At 44.5% G+C, this 16894-nt stretch overlaps 1 protein-coding gene across 1 annotated transcript in view; it reads left to right on the plus strand.

The window, feature by feature from the left end:
- The window catches only part of Atp8a2 (ATPase phospholipid transporting 8A2), a 627840-nt gene that overhangs the window by 173 nt on the left and 610773 nt on the right, over window positions 1-16894 (plus strand). The gene's annotated exons all lie outside the window — the stretch shown is intronic.

Consider the following 16894-nt stretch of genomic DNA (forward strand, 5'->3'; position numbering starts at 1 on the left):
GCGGACGCGGCGGTGACCCCGCCCCGGCCCGCGCTCCCCGGGAGGTCAGCTCGGCGGGGTCCCCGCACGTGCCGGGCTTAGGGACCCCAGGCCGAGTGAGGGGTGGCGGCTGGGCGGAAGGTGTGTGTGTGTGTGTGTGTGTGTGTGCGCGCTCGCGCGCGCGTCCCCGGGCGCCCCTGCCGGAGGCTCCCCGAGCGGCGGCTCCCCGGTCGAGACCCCAGCGGCGGGGCCCACTGTGGCTGGGCGCAGGTCACCCCGCCTCTCCGCTGGCGCTGGCGGGGCCGCGAGTGGCCGCTTCTGCAGCCTCTGGGGCCTCAGGGAGTGTTTTTCACCCCCTGGGGCCCGCATCCTTGGTGCATGGCAGAGAGCTCGTCAGCTGCAGAGGTCACACACACACACACACACACACACACTCTGGGCAAGAAGGTTTTGCTGTATTATATAACACACTTAGAAACCGTGGTCTTGTGATGAAGCCTGGTAGGTTACCTGCGCTAGTAGGCAATGCCTCTTTGGGAGAGGACCTTGCCAAGGTCTTGGTGTTACCGCACTGCAGGACTTCTGCAAGCGTGGGGTGCAGATTTGCCTTGAAGAGGGTTGAGGGTTTGGGGTTTGGGGTTGGGATTTGAAGCTGGGGTCACTTGTCTTCGTGTTCGTGTTTGTTTGGGGGTAATGAGCATATTGAAAATAATGGAATTTTGTATTTTAGTAGTTGAGGGAACCGAGCTTACCAGGTAATTTTGACCGGTGTTGGTTAAATATGAGTCGTCCACACAGGGGACCTGCACCTTCACGTTGAGACTCCCTTCCGGAAAGGCTCACCAGATTCAGGGTCAACACTAGAATTTAGGGGGCTACAGGAGCCTCTGAGAGGGGCAGCAGAAGTTGGAGGGGGCAAGTGCACAGAACAGAGAGGAAGGGCCACACCCTCTGCTTTCCAAATAGAGCCAAGGCATTGCTCGGTGTAGAATGTGGGGCTTGTAACCAAGGCCCTCAAGGGTGGTGCGAAGGTCACTGGTTTGAGGAACTGAAAGACTGCATCACTTATGGGACCAGGAGACGGAGGACCAGTGCTTTCAGAGAGCCGCGCAGGGAGTTTGGTTTCGAGCAGATTGCAGCTGAGGTGCCCTCTGGAGAACCCGGGGGAGATGTCGGTGCAGAGCTGGGTTTACGAACGTGGGGTTCAGTGGAGTGTTCAAGGCCAGAGGTCCAGACCCAAGAGCTGAGGCAGGATAGCGCCTGGGAGTGTCTGCCCGGTGCATGCCAGGGTCTCATGATTTTCGGGAGAGCAGGTTTCACTACTCTGCAGTTGCTGTCTTCAGGCTTCTGAGCAAGATGCCCACAACTTAAAATTTTGCGTTCAGGCCTGAACTAGCCCCTGCTGTTGGGTCCAGAGATGTAACCGAGAAAGGAGGGAGCTGAGGGAGTTCTGAACAGTCTAGTATGTCAAAGTTGTGGGGAGCCTAGAGGCAACACAAAGGGCTGAAAGATGGCCATTGCAGACACTGATAGTGTCGGGGAAGGGTATGTGGAATTCTGGCCAGTGAGACAGGAATGCTGCCCAGAGCCCAGCAAGAGGAGACCCGGGCACTGGTCCTTGCTTCAGCGGTAAGGAGGCCGTGTGACCTTGACACAGCTGCTCTTGTGCAATTGTGGGGACTCATGTCTGACAGCACAGATGCTAGACAGAAAAGGAGGACAGGGATTTTGCAAGGGCAAGTCCAGAAACCTCCTTCGGGTCAGTTTTGCAGTAAAGGGGAGAAGAACCAGATCAAGTCGTAGCTGGAAGAGGCTTCGAGTTCAGGACAGCACGTTTTGTTTTAAGTGGAATCATGTGATGGCCCGGAAGCCGCGACAGAGAGTTGCCAAGTAGCAGAAGTCTGGGAACAGCAGTGAGGAGCACGGTCTCCAAAGCAGAACTGTAAAGGCCAGAGGTGCAGGGTTCCAAGAGCTGGGCTGGGGTTTCACTGCGGACAAGTGAAATTTCCAGAAGATGGGGTGAGAGGTTTCCTGAGACACAGGACTGTTTGGAACAGGTAAGCACTGTATGGATAGAAGGAAGGCCTAGAAATGGGGGTTCTCAAGGTGACTCGGGGCAAATAACAGCAGGAAGCCTAGGTGGACACTTGACAATCTTGTGTTCCCATAAAAATGTTGATCATTGTTTTCAGTGAAGTTTGATGCTTGTCATTTTGTGTGAGCTAGCAGTGCAAGGATTACAGATCGCAATCTGTTTTAAGATTAGGTACTGATCACCATACTATTTAGTAAGGCCAATCTTGATTGTTAATTCTCATTACTTTTGACTCCTATCTAATCCTACCCAGCCCCTTTTAGGTGACTGCCTCACCTAAAAATTTTTTTTTCTTTTTAATTTTGAGTCAGAGTTTTGCTACGTAGCCCAGGCTGGGCTTGAACTTGAGATTCTCCTGCTCTCCATCCCAGACTATGAGTTTATGGGGAAGTGCTAACATGTCTAACTAATCCTATCTTAAACTCCTATTCTTGTTTTTGGTTTTTTTGAGACAGAGTCTCGATATGCAGGTCAGGGTGGCCGTGGACCACTTTGTAGCCTAGGCTGGTCTCAAACTTGCAGTGATTCTCCTGCCTCAGGTTCCTGAGTGCTGGGATTACACACCACCAGGCCTGGCTCTCCTATTTGGTCTTAATTCTATTACACTTTTGTCAATTCTGCCTTTCCCGAAGGATTTTGTGCCGCTGTGCCTCTGACAGTTTACCACAGGATGGGAGTTCACAGGCTGGTAAGATCGGTCCTCCTCCTCGTGAGCGGCTTCCAGTCTGCCCCATCTAGTGAGGGAAGCACATGGATGTAGAGCCATTGATCTCGGAGGTGCAGACTGACCACCACCTCTGTGCCAGGCACTGCTCAGCTTGCTGGAGGCGGAGGGTGTGGCCCCTGGGCTGGCCATGAGACCTGTGAAGAGAGTGCTCACTTCTCATCCAGCCTTGTGTTTACCAGGACAGGACAGGTAGAGCAAGGAGGGATGTTAAGCAGGTGCACGTGTCCACCAAGGTGCGGAGAGTGGGCAGGAGGGACAGAAAGGAACTCCCAGCTGTTTTCCAGGGGCTGTTGCTTCAGCTCTGTCTCGGGCAGGTGATTTGTTACTAAATAAAAGGTCAGCATTGAAGAGCAGAAAGGAAGTGCTCAGATCAAAGGTAGCAGGACCCAGATGGCTTCACATGTTCCAGAAACGGTCCTTCTGCAGTAGATCACACACTGGTCTGTCCATCTCCCCTGGACGCTTGGTCATTAATGATGTTTTTGTTCTTTGAAGTGGGCCCCTGTGCAGACCTAGCTTTTCCAGCACCCTGCCAGAAGTTTTCAGGAGGAGGAGAAGAACAGTTGTAAACTCAGCTTGGGGCGCTCTCCTTTAGAGGCAGGGGGTGAGGGATGCAGCACAGGTAGTTTCCTGCCTTCCTTTCACTGGTGAAAACCTATCCAGAGAAATTCTTTGCTTTATGTTAATTTCCAGCTAATTCCCAGGTCCAATGCCCTTTCACCATCTCCAGCCAACCTGGTTCAACATCAGATCTCAGCTGAACCAAACAAGTCTGTTTCTGCTACATTGTTACCTCTTCTTGACAGGAGATAGAGACCCTGTCCAAATTCTGCTTTTCTTTCTTGTATGATCCGGTGGGTATTCAGTAAATGAAGAGTTGACTGAAATCTAACCTTGATAATTTTTGGACTCAGGCTAAAGATCTAGGTTATGTTTGGAAGTTGCAAAGAGGAAGTGTGTGTGTGGATAAAATGACAGAAAGAATTGGATCAAATTTTGGCACCGTCATTTACTACCTGTATGACCTAGAAAGGTTCTTGGCAGCAGTGGTGTTACATGCCTATAATCCAAGCTCTGAGGGAGGCTGAGGCAGGAGGTCACAAATTCAAATCCTACATGGGCAATTTAGGGAGCACTTGTCTCAAAGAAAAAATAAAGGAATAGGGATATATTTCAGTGGTAGAGCATTCCTGGGTTTGATCCTAAGTACACTCCCCAAAAAAGTTTCACTTGTGTCTTTCACAATGAAGATGAAAATAAAGGGTTTGCACTTGGGTGGTTGTGTATTCATAGTGTACCCCAAAGTGCAGGCTGTAATGATCTGATCCAGGCCCAAGCTTCTCTGGCTGCCCGACATTGTTCAAGGTAAAAGCTTGCACCCATCTAGATATTTATCCTGCATAATAGCAGAAAAGGCAGAAACAATCTGTCATTGTCTTCTGCAAGTGTCGTGCTGGGGACCAACTAGGAGATGACTGAACCGAGGCATGGTGGGAAACATTCAGTGTTCTTACGTACCTGTACCCAGGAGTGTGTGACTGTAGACATAAACACTCACTGGCCTGTCTGATGCCGCATGCTCATCCCCTGTTGTCTCTGAAAGGCATGGCCTTTTGTTAACGGTAGTGTTGTTCTGGGCCAGAGGTGGCCAATATGCACCGCAGTTGATGCCTTCGGTTGTTGAATAACTGATTGTACTTTTACAACAGAAGCTTTACCTTACAGAGGCACCAGCTGGACAAACGGATTAAATTAAAATTATTCTCTTAAAAGTTATCAAACATTTATTTGAAGCTGTGTACACAGATCCTCTAGAGATGGTCTCTGTCCTTACTTTGTGGCTCTTTGCATTTACTAAATATAACCTCTGGTCAATACCTCACTGACAAGGGACATTGTTTACATCCTTTTAGGCCGGTAAAAGTGCTCGGAGCAAATGTTAACAACCATTAAGGAAAAAGGCCAAAAATAAAAAGGACCTCAGGTCCATGTCCTGGAGTTTTTCTACTTATCATTGTCAAGGGCAGACACAAAACAGGACCCATTCAAGGCCAGGAGAGAGCCCTTCTGGGGACAGGGCAGGAAGTGAGGAGCAGGGGCTGTCCGTGTCCACCCAGCCCCAGGCTCCTAGATCTGCTTGCTCGGAGGTGACCTAAGGTGCATGTGAGCTTGGGTGTGCAGTGTGCACGGTGGTCCCAGCTCTGTCAGTGGCTGAGGCAGGAGAGTCCCTTGAGCCCAGAAATTCAAGGCCAGCCTGGAAAACACAATGAGACTTGTCTGGGGTGGGGAGAAGTGCACGTGTGATGTTCAGCGGGCAGCTGTGTCGGTGCAGGCCTCGCCGTGTCCACGTTACCCTCTGCGCATACGTGCGTGTCTTGTTCTTGGTTCCACTGCTCTGAGGTCCTCTCTTGCCCATCTGATGTGAGAACCATAATGTGGTGTCTCGGCATAGTTGTTCATCCTTGTTAATTTTGACCCTGAGATTTTGCATTTGGCAGTAACTTTTCCACTCTCAGTGGAATCGTATGGGTTCTCAGTTTTTCAAGGAAGCCTTTGAGTGCTACTTTGATTCTTTTTGTCTCTGGAGATCCCGCGCTAGCCAGACACAGCCTTGAAGGTCCCGAGATTACTGTAAATATTTTAAGCACATTACCGAGATGGGTAATGTGAGAAGTGGGGTAAGTAGACTACTCTATGGAGCGAGCATTTCTCCGCTCTGACATTTGGATCTCACTGCTGATACCAAGTTCAAAGATAGTTGCTTTTTTCGCCTGCATAACATGAAGCAGCGCGTTGGTATCCAAAGCAGAGGACAGTGGGGTGCCTGCTGACACACGCAGGTAGCCCAGCTTCGGGGTCAGTCTTCTTAGCTATTTTTAGCTCTATAATGATTATCCTTGGTTAAGGCTCTTTTCAGTTTTCTTTATTCTAATGCACTGCAGAAACATGACTTTGATTTTACGACTACAGAATTGGCTTTTTTCCTGTTCCTGGGAATTTAACCCAGGCCTTTTGCACTGTGACATCGTCAATCCTTTTAACTTCCTTTCCTTCACTGTGAGAAAGGGTCCCCCTAAGTTGCCCAGGCCTGAGTGGAGCTTGACCTCCTCCACTTGAGCTCCCAGAGTGCTGAGATTACAGGCGCAGGCAGACACGCCTGGCTTCCAGCTACAGAGAATTTGCCTTTAAACCTTCACAGCAGTGGTTACTGAGTATGTTGTGAGCAAGTTAAGCCGTGGTCCCTCCTCTGGAATCTCAGGAGACCTGGTCAGCTCATTGCTCAGTATTCAAGACACTGTGTCATTGCTGTGGGGAGAATAATAAACGCACACTTTCTGGGTCTACTTCACCTTGCCTTGTCTGGATGTTTGGAAGTACATTTCTTCCACTGTGTGTCACTCTGCACTGTCCGAGGTTCTGGTGCTACAGTGTGGGCAGATTTTCCGGAAGGGAGGGCCCCAGCCAAACAGGAGTGATGAAGGGAGATTGCATGAGGTGTGGAGCTAGGGGATGTCCTAGCAGTTCAGGTTGGAACCCGTGAGGCTCGAACAAAGGCGGTACTGTGCAGGGAAGAGAGAGTGTGATGATGGGAACGGCTGAGTGGGGGCAGCACCCCATCGAAATGGAGACTGGGGAGGCCAGTGACGAGGGAGGAGCCTTCCTGACCCTGGGCAAACAGAAAATGGTGTTTGAACTTCACTTGTCCAATATTTGTCTTTTGGAGAGCCCGAGATACTTTGTCCAGAGTAAGCAGTGCCACAGAGAGGCAGAGGTAACCACAGTGACTTTGCAGGTCTGTACATCCGGTGTGCTGGCTCCAGCCACACATGGAGTGAGAATAGATGAATCAGGACAGCGCTGCTGTAAAACACACGCGGCTTTTCCAGGACTGAGTGCAGAAGGGGAACTTAAGGGTTATTTAGTCTAATGTTTTAGGTTTGCTGCTTTTTTTTTTGGTACTGGGATCGAACTCATGACCTCGTGCTTGCCAGGCAGGCGCTTGTGCTTCTGATGTTTATTTCTGGCCCTATTTGCTGCTTATTGAAATAATTATATTTTGCATTTGTCAGGTTAAATACAGTAATTCCCTGTATTTCTTTTTAGTTTTTCTAGTGGGGCAGTATTTTTTTCTTCTCAGAGTCATGAATTCGAGTTGAGCTAACTTCATTTTTAGGGAATAAACTTTAAAATGTCTCTGTCCTTATGCATGTCTCCTAGCTTATGGACTGTTTTCTCAATAAATACGTCAGGAAAATGTAAGAACAAGATTTTTTTTCTTATAGAGCTACCCCAAACAGCTACCCAGTTTCAGGTGTTTCATTATAGGGACAGAAAATGGGCCGATACAGTATTCAAGCCAGCACTGGGCTGGTATGTCAGTAAAACCAAGGTTTTATTATCAGGGATGATGCCAGACTTCTATTTTATTTTTTTAACTGTTCAAGATTTTGAGTGTGTAGCAGTTTCTTGTGAACTGCATTAATATGGGCTGTGATGATAAACACAGTGATGGTAACCCAGATGATGCTTGTGTAATTGTTAGTGTGGTATCTTGTACCTGTGGGGTCTGAGTACTGTGGCTTTTCTTATGATCATGGAGTTCATATTACAAAGAGCTATGCCATCTGTGATGTTTTTCAGTGGAGACTTGGGCTTCTGCACTTGAGAATAGAGTATGACTGAAGGTTCCTGGGTGGGTGAGCTATTCCATAGTCCTACCTACCTGGGTCACCCGGCTTTAATGCAAGGTGACATGCTGATACGATCACCCCCTTCCGAAGGACATTTGGCTGCTTCTAGTTTAGGGGAGTTATGGATAAAGCCGCGGTCCACACTTGTGTACAGGTTTGTGCGGGACATAAGTTTCCAGCTCTTTGGAGTAAACCCCATCGAGGGCAGTTGCTGGACCATGTGGGAAGGTTCTGCTTAGTTTTATAAGAGCCTGGCAGCCTGTTTCCCGAAGTGACTGTACCATTTTGCTTTCCTATTGGCAATGAGCGAGCTCTCTGCTGCTCCACAGCCTCACCAGCCCGTGAGGTTGTCATCGTTTTGGATTTTGGCTGTTTAGTAGCTGTGTAGTGGTACCTTGTTACTTTAACTTGCAATTCCTTGGTGAAATATGATGGTGAGCATTGTTTGGAGCATACACCAAGTATACATATTTTGAAATGAAACATCGGTTTAGCTCTTTTGTCCAGTTTTTAAAATTGTTTTCTTATTGTTGATTTTTTTGGTAGTGGAGATCAAACTCATGACCTTGCACTTGCCAGGCAGGTGCTCATGCCACTGAGTTTAGTCCCCATCCCCAAGAACTCTGCATATATTTAGAATTCAAGTCCTTTTGTAGATGAATATTCCAAACATTTTCTCCCAGTCCATAGCTTCTTTCTCACTTACCAGTGACTTTTGCTGAGCAGAAGTTTTTAATTTTAGCAAAAATCTAGTTTACCAATATTTTCTTTCATGGATTATGCTTTTAGTGTTTCAAGTTTTCTTCAGTATTTTTTTTCTCAGCCTTTTGAAAGTTACACACGTATGCTTGTTTGCATGACACCCTAAGTTATGAATGTACATATGTATTTCTGCACCATCTAAGGATGGCCAAAGTTAATTAGTATAGCTATCCTTCCCTCTCCACTGGGATCCCTCAAACAAAAAGAAGGCAAGCTGTAATGTGGTTTACTCTCTGTCCCCTGCCTTCTCAACTTCGTTCCATGTCATCTTCACCTCATTGGATTCTAGAAAGCAGCTAATCTCCCATTGGACGGATATTTATGCATTTTCTCTGCTTTCCAGTGTTGGGCGCATTTCATTCCTCCTGCTGAGCAGATCCCGAGGGGTCTGTCAGTGAGCATCTGTGGGTAGTAAACAGTGGACTCTTTGCATCCCTAAACAAGTTTTCATGATGCCTGCAGTTAAGTGAGAGTCTCGCTGAATGGCTACCTTCACTCCCTGGATGCCTTCCTTTCAGCCCTTTACATACATGCTCCCTTCTTGACCTTCCTCTTCTCAGACATGCTGGTAAGAATTTGCATCAATCTGATTCTCCTCTTTTGCCACTAAGCTATTTTTCTTTTTCTTTTTTTTTTTGCTGTTCATTTTTATTGTTTTATTTTAAAAATATATTTCATATTTTTTATTTTAAAACAGAAAAAAAGGATAGAAATGATACAGAATTTCCAAAAAATCAGGAAATCAACACTAGTTATATATTGCATATTGTTATCTTAGAAGTAGTTGTTCAGGTTACAAGATTTAGGCACACACACACACACACACACACACACACACACACACACACACATACACAAAGATCAAACAGTCAAACAATGCCAGCACAAACTGTTCCTCCAGGTGGACTAACAGAGATTAGCAGTATAGTTATCTGGTCATGTATACATACACACAAATAATCTTTTCCCTTCTTTCTTTTCTCCTTTCTCCTATCCTAGCTGTTTTTTTTCTTTTGAGCATTTTTCTTTCCCTTTCATTATCACAATATCTATTGTACCTTTTGGATCTTATTACTCTTTAAGTTTTTTTTTACACCAGGGAGGCAATATGATATTTACAAATGTGAGTTTGACTTATTTCATTTATGAGTATGGTTTTAAATTGCCTCTGTTAACCAAAAAAGCCTCAAGATATCCTTCTTTATAGCCGAGTAATATTCCATTGTATAAAATTACCACATCTTTAAAAAAAATCTCTTCAGTGGTTGATGGGCATTTGGGTTGTTTCCAAGATTTACTGTTACAAATTTGCAGCTATAAACATGGATGTGCTTATATCTCTTAATATGATGTTTTCAATTTTTCTGGGAAAATACTCAGAAGGGGAATAGCTGGATTAAATGAAACCTGTAATCCTAGTATTTGGAGGAACCTCCACAGTGATTTCCACAGTGGTTGTACCAGTCTACACTTCCACCAACAGTGGAGAAGAGTTCCTTTTCCCCCACAGCCCCACCACCATTGATTAATGGTTCTTGATGGCAGCTGTTATTTCTGGAGTGAGATGAAATCTCAGTGTTGTTTTAATTTGCATCTCTTGAATGACCAGTGATGGTGAACATTTCTTCATGTATTTATTTGCCATTTGTGTTTCTTCTTCTGAGAAGTGCATGTTCATCTCAGATGCCCACTTTTGGATTGAATTTATGGGGCCTGATGTTTTTCAGTTCTTTATATGTTCTAAATAGAAGTCCTTTGTCTGAGGGACAGCTGGCTAAAATTCTTTCCCATTCTGTGGGTTTTCTTTTCACTCTGTTGGTGATTTCTTTTGAAGTACAAAAACTTTTTAATAAGATGAAACCCCAGTTGTTGATCCTTTGAAGTACTTCCCGTGAAGTTTGTGTTTTGTTCAGGAACTCTTTGCCTCAAACCCCTTTGTTTTCAAGATTTTTACCTACCTTGTCTTCCCAGTAGATTTTGTGTTTGTATTTTAATATTTAGATCTTTGATCCATTTTGACTTATTTTAGTGCACAGTGATAGATGTGGGTCTCGTTTCAGTCTTCAGCAGATGGAAAGCCCATTTTTCCAGCACCACTCATTAAAGAGACTATCTTTCTTCCAGTGAACATGTTTAGCCCTTTGTCAAAGATAAGGTGGTTGAGTGTCTTTGTAGTTATGTCTGCATTTTCTGATCAGCTTCATTGATCCTTAAGTCTGTTTTTTTTTTTTTTTTTTGCCAGTACTATCACAGGATTTTATTACAGTAGCTATATAGTATAATTTCAAGTCAGGGATTGTGATGTCTCCTACCTTGCCTTTGATGCCTGAGATTGCCTTTGCTATTCTAGGTTTCTTCTGTTTCCAAATGAATTTTAGGAGTGTTTTTTCTAGATCTGTGAGGTATGTTAATGGTATTTTGATCGGGACTGCATTAAATCTGTATAACAGTTTTGAGAGTATGGTCATTTTTACTGTGTTGGTTCTTCCTATCCAAAAGGAAGAGGTATCTTTCTATTTTCTTTTTAAAAAATTATTTTATAAATTTGTTTTAAAGAAGATAAAACAGAATAAAACCAATCAAAACAAACCAGTGTAAGAGATAAAGGCCTAAAAATATTACAAAATCAACAATAGCTAGCATAATACCTTTTGATGTCTTCAAAATAGCTGCAGATAACTTCGGACATAGTAAAAAATCAAACAAAACAGAACAGAATAGAAACAATAAAAACACAAGACAATAATGCAATAAAGGACTTTAAAAGAAGCCAACAGTAAATCCAAATGGCTTCCATAATATATCTTGCTATCTTTGACATAGCTGCTCCTGCCATCAGATTTGATATAAACAAAACAAGAGAATAAAACCTGCCCCAACAAAACAATGGAAACGATATAGGACCTCAGAACAAGACCATAGGGAATCAACAATGGCTGCAGTCCTCAGAAGGATATCCTCCCCCACCCCCCCGCTCCCCATGCCACACTGGTTACCACTGTCCTCTGAACCCATGACCAGACCACTGGCCCTAGACCTGCACTGTTAGTGAATCACCAGAGCACCATAGGTATCCACAGGCATTTCACCTCCATAGCTGTTATCACAGCTGTGTGTTTCTGGCTGGTCGCTTGTGGCCTTGGGGGTGGGTGACTGTGGGGTGGTGCTTCTTGTTTGCTCATGTGTGGAAAGAGCTGGGGTAGGCTGTTCCAGTCTGGCAGGGGTCCATGCATAGTGCTGGTTCCTAGGCTTGGTTTGCTGGCTGATGTGACCTTTGTTCTGTCTATATCTTTCCATTTTTAATATCCTCTACAATCTCCTTTTTTAGAGTACTATAATTTTCAATGTATAGGTTAGGTGTTTTACATCCTTTTTTAGGTTGATTCCTAAATATTTCATTTTTTAAAGATACTGTTGTGAAAGGTGTTATTTCAATAATTTTTCTCTCAGTGAGTTTGTTGTTTGTGTATAGGAATGCTATTAATTTTTGAGTGTTGACTTTGTATCCAGATACACTGCTGAATTTGCTTATAACTCTAATGTCTTTTGATGCAGTTTTTGGAGTCTTCTATGTAGAGTATCATGTGATCTGCAAATAATGATAATTTAACTTCTTCCTTTCCTATCCTTATTCGTTTTATTTCTCTTTCTTATTTAATTGCTCTGGCTAAAATTTCCAGAACTACATTGAATAGGAGTGGTAAAAGTGGACATCCTTGTCTTGTTCCTGATTTTAGAGTGAAAGCTTTCAGTTTTTGTCCATTTAGTATGATGTTGACTGTTGGCTTGTCATAGATGGCTTTTATCAGATTGAGATAGATACCATCTATTACAATTTTCTGTAAAATTTTTTTTATCATGAGTAAGTGTTGGACTTTATCAAAAGCTTTGTCTGCATCTATTGAGATGATCATTTGATTTTTATCTTTGGCTCTGTTGATGTGGTGTATTACATTTATTGATTTGCATATATTGAACCATCCATGAATTCCTGGGATAAATACCATGTGATCATGATTATAATCTTAATGATTTGCTGCATTCTATTTGCTAGTATTTTATTGAGAATTTTTTCATTGATGTTTATTAGCGATATTGGCCTACAGTTCTCCTTTTTGATAAAGTTTTTCTCTGGTTTTGGTATCAGAGTAATACTTGCCTCCAGGAAAGAATTAGGAAGAATTGCTTCCCTTTCAAGAATTTAAGGAGGATTGGCATTAAATCGTCTCTAAATGTCTTGTAGAATTCAGCTGTAAATCCGTCAGGACATGGGCTTGTTTTTGTTGGTAAGTTTTAAATTATGTTTTCAATTTCACTAACGGATATTGGGTTATTCAAAATTTTGATATCTTCTTGATTCAGCTTTGGTAATTCATGTTTCTAGGAATCTGTCCATTTCCTCTGTTTTCCAGCTTATGTGAGTCATGATTTTCAAAGCAGGTATTCATTCTGAATTTCCACAGGATCTGTAGTAATTTCACCCTTTTCATTCCTTATTTAATGAATTTGTGTTTTTTTTCTTTTTATTGATAAGATTGGGTAGGGGTTTATTAATTTTGTTTTTTCTTTCAAAGAAGCAACTCTTCAGTTTATTAATTCTTTGTATTGTTTTCTTAGTCTCAATTGCATTAATTTCCACTCTGATCTTTATAATTTCTTCCCTTCTGTAAGCTTTGGGTTTGACTTGCTCTTCTTTTCTTAGAAGCTTGCAGTGCAGCATTATGTTGTTTACTCGTGCCGATTCTGTTTTCTTGATGTGACAATTCATTGCTATATGTTTCCCTCTTAGGATCTCTTTCATTGTGTTGCATAGGTTTCTGTATGTTGTATCTGCAAATTCATTGACTTGTAGATATTGTTTAATCTCTTCTTTAATTTCATCTGTTACCCATTGGTTGTTCAGGAGGCTGTTATTTAAGTTTCATGTGTTTATGTAGGTTTTGCAGTTTCTTTTGCCATCAATTTCCAATTTCAGTCCACTATTGTCAGATAATATGCATAGGATAATTTCAATCCCTTTGCATTTACTTAAGCATGTTCTAATATATGACCTATTTTAGAGAATGTACCCTATGCAGCTGAGAAGAATGTGTATTCTGATATTGTTGGGTGGAACACCTTGTAAACATCTAGTAAGTCCATTTGTTCACTAGTTTGATTCAGTTCTGTTATTTCTTTGCTGAGTTTTTGTCTAGTTGATCTATCTCTTTGTGACAGTGGGGTATTAAGATCCCCCATTATAATTGTGTTATTGGACATTTGATTTTTCATGTCTATTAATATTTGTCTTATATATTTGAATGCTCCTGTATTTAGTGCATATATATTTATGATTGTTATCTCTTCCTCTTGAATTTTTCCCCCAACAAGTATGTAATAACCTTCTTTATCTCTTTTGATCATTTTTGGTTTGATGTTTACATTATCTACAAACAGAATAGCTACCCCTGCTTTTTTTCTGGTTTCCTGTCACATGGAATACTGTTTTGCATCCATTGACTTTCAGTCTGTGAATTCTTTTTGAGTCATATGTGATTCTTGTATACAACATGTTATTGGATCTCATTTTTTGATCCATTCTGTCAGTATATTTCTTTTAACTGGTAAATTGAGGCCATTTACATTGATGCTTATAACTAATAGATACTGTCTTAACTTTGTCGTGTTATTTTCCTGTTGTGGGTTCCCTGCTTTTCCTTCTTGTTTAATTGTTTGCTCTGCCTGGTCGTTTCTTTCTGTTATTGTTCTGGAAATTGTGGTCATTTTTGTCTCGCTCTAGTATGTCTTGTGGTACTCTTTCTAGGGTTAATTTGGTGGATGTGAATTTCTTCAGTTGTTCTTTATCATGGAATTAGCTTATTTCTCCATTAATTTGACCGGAGCCGCGGGAGACAGGAGGCCAGACTCGAGCAGGATCAGCTCTCAAAGTTTATTGTGTACAGCGAACCGGACCTAACAAGGTCCGCCACCCTCAACGTTGGTTCCTCTTCTGCCCATTGGGGGCAGGAACAACCTCTTATAAGGGGAAGCAGTATCCAATCACAGAGAAGCGCGTCTAACAAGCTGATAGGCTAGCGTCACGGGTAACTGGGCAGACATGACAATTTGGCGGGCTTGTTCAGGCCGGGAAGAACCCGGAAGCAGGAAATGGGCACCATCATAGGCGGCTTCCCACATTTCCCCCTTTTTTATTTATTAAAATAGGATGGTCTGTGGGTCCCTCCAAGGTGTCTATGACCTTGTTGCTGTTAGACACCTAGGAGTGGGCCTACCTTGTAGGCCGAGGCATGAGAGAATGTAGAGGTCTATACCCTGCTGTGCATCACCCTGTTTTGTGCATATCCTTGCGCCAGGACCATGCTCAAGGTGAGTGGTTCATTTTTTCGCAGGGCCAGGCTTTTGTGAACCGAACCTGGATGCATATAGACATTCATTCCTGCCTTCCCCCCAACCTTTGGGGCGGATGGCACTGCAGTACCCTTGGTCTCGCATCTCAATGCCAATAATTTGACTCCGGGAGGGACCCCTGGCCTTATAGGCCATGTATATCTGAGTGGAGCCTGTCTTAGGTTGACCGGGAGGGCTTTTCCCGTCTTACCCGTCATTGGCTTGCCCACTCAGCTCTTATAGCTGATGTTCTGCAATGTGAAGGAGATATGCGGCGGCCTGCTGGCCTGATGGGCCACCTGCTGCCATTTGCATGGCTGCCATAGCTGTGATCTTAACCTGCTGCTGAGTTTGTATGAGGCGATCTAACAAGCATTTAATAACCACAAGCCCCACTAGGATGGCCACGGCAATCAGGATCCAAGTAGTCAGGTTGGGCCAGGAGAACCAGGAGGTGACGCGTTCCCACAAACTGGCTATAACACTGCCTAAAGTTGATAAATCGAACCTGACTGGACCTAGTTGGATACCGTCCATATTGTCAAGTTTCTGACCGACTATGAGGGACAAATTGTGAAACTTAGGTAGGTAGGTGTCTTGCAGCCAAGCTGTCATATTTTTAACAGTGTTGGTCAAATTTGTGCGAACAGGGGTGATTAATAGGAACCTACAGAATAGAAAAAGCTCCAAACCAGACATTTTAGTTTGTAGATGGTCTCAGGCGCTGAGCGTCGGTCCCAGAAGGGTCGAGTTGACTTGTGTCCGCGGGCATATCCTCCTGTGCTTTATCAGGAACTGGTGGGGAGTTTACTGCTCGCGTCAATCTTTCCGGGACCCACAGCGGTTCGCAGCCTGGTTCCTGTGGGAAGACACAAACCGCACCTCGGGTCCAACTAACCACTGGATCCGGGCCCATCCATTGTCCTGTAAGGACATCTTTCCATCTAACCAGCCCTTTGTCGGTTGGGGACGGATTGCTATGTTCCATGGCAGGGGAATGATTATGGTAAAGAGTGCCAATGATATTCTTCCTTTGGGCGTTAGGCCGTGGCCTATCCCCTCTTTTTGCTTTTGTAAGACACCCTTGAGTGTCCAATGTGCCCGTTCAATGATGCCTTGTCCTTGAGGGTTATATGGAATGCCATGCTTAAGGACAACATCCATTTGTTGACAGAATGTTACAAAAGTTTTGCTGGTGTAAGCAGGACCATTGTCTGTTTTTAATATATTGGGCTTTCCCCAAGCAGCCCAGGCTGCAAGACAATGATTAATAGCATGGGTGGCCCTTTCTCCAGGTTCTGCCGAGGCAAACATAACCTGGGAGGCGGTATCTACCGAAACATGAACATATTTAAGTTTTCCGAATTCTGGGATGTGTGTAACATCCATTTGCCAAATATGATTTGGGCGAAGTCCTCTCGGGTTAACACCAATAGATTGTTGAGGTGAAGAGATCACACAGGCCTGCCAATGCCTCTAAAAGCGCCATGGTAAATGGCGCATTGGGCCCATAAGCTGAAACTGCGTCCTTGATAGCTTTAAGTTGTTTAATTTCTAAGGGCTCATAATATCCTCCTCCTCCCCTGCCTCCTACTTGTACCGGGAATGCATGGAGACCAGAACACTCAAAGGGAAGCCGCGACCATACCCTCTGGTGGAAGGAACGTCCTCCTCCCTCCCCAGATGGGAGCGCAGAAGGCAACCCAGGAAGTAGCTCTCCCTTTAACCAGGGCGGTGCCATAGGTTGTGGGCGCCCTCTGGCGGCCACAGGTGGAGGTGGCAGCCCAGGGAGCAACTCCTTTTCCGGCCACGGCGGTGCAGTGGGGCCTGGCGCCCTGAAGGGGGCGATCGTGGGTCGCGAACTTGCCAAAGGGTGGAAGGGCTTAAGCTCCTCCCGTAAGGCGGAGTAGCTCGAGCAGGGTGGTGTTTGGTTCCCCTTTTTATCTTCCCGAGCCCTAAGTTCCTCTTTTAACGGTGTAGGAGGGTCATGCTTAGCAAAGACGACCTCCTCTTCTGAGCCTTCCGAATCCGAATCAGAATCGGAGCCCTTGTATTTCTCTGGAGGCCCAAAGTCAGGTGTGACTTCGGGCTCCTCTGAGCACTCGGATCGAGCTTTGTCAAGAGCCTGTCGGGCTGAGCAAGGCCCGGGGGTTCGTTCGTCCGTCAGACAAGCCCTAATCAGTTCCCACAGGGGTAAAACCATGGGATCCAAGCGTCCCTTTTCTCGGGCGCATCTAAGATCCCCTCCTAACT

Source organism: Cavia porcellus, unplaced genomic scaffold, assembly GCF_034190915.1.
Source record: "Cavia porcellus strain 051 isolate PalLab524CR breed Dunkin Hartley unplaced genomic scaffold, mCavPor4.1 scaffold_21, whole genome shotgun sequence".
Lineage (NCBI taxonomy): Eukaryota > Metazoa > Chordata > Mammalia > Rodentia > Caviidae > Cavia > Cavia porcellus.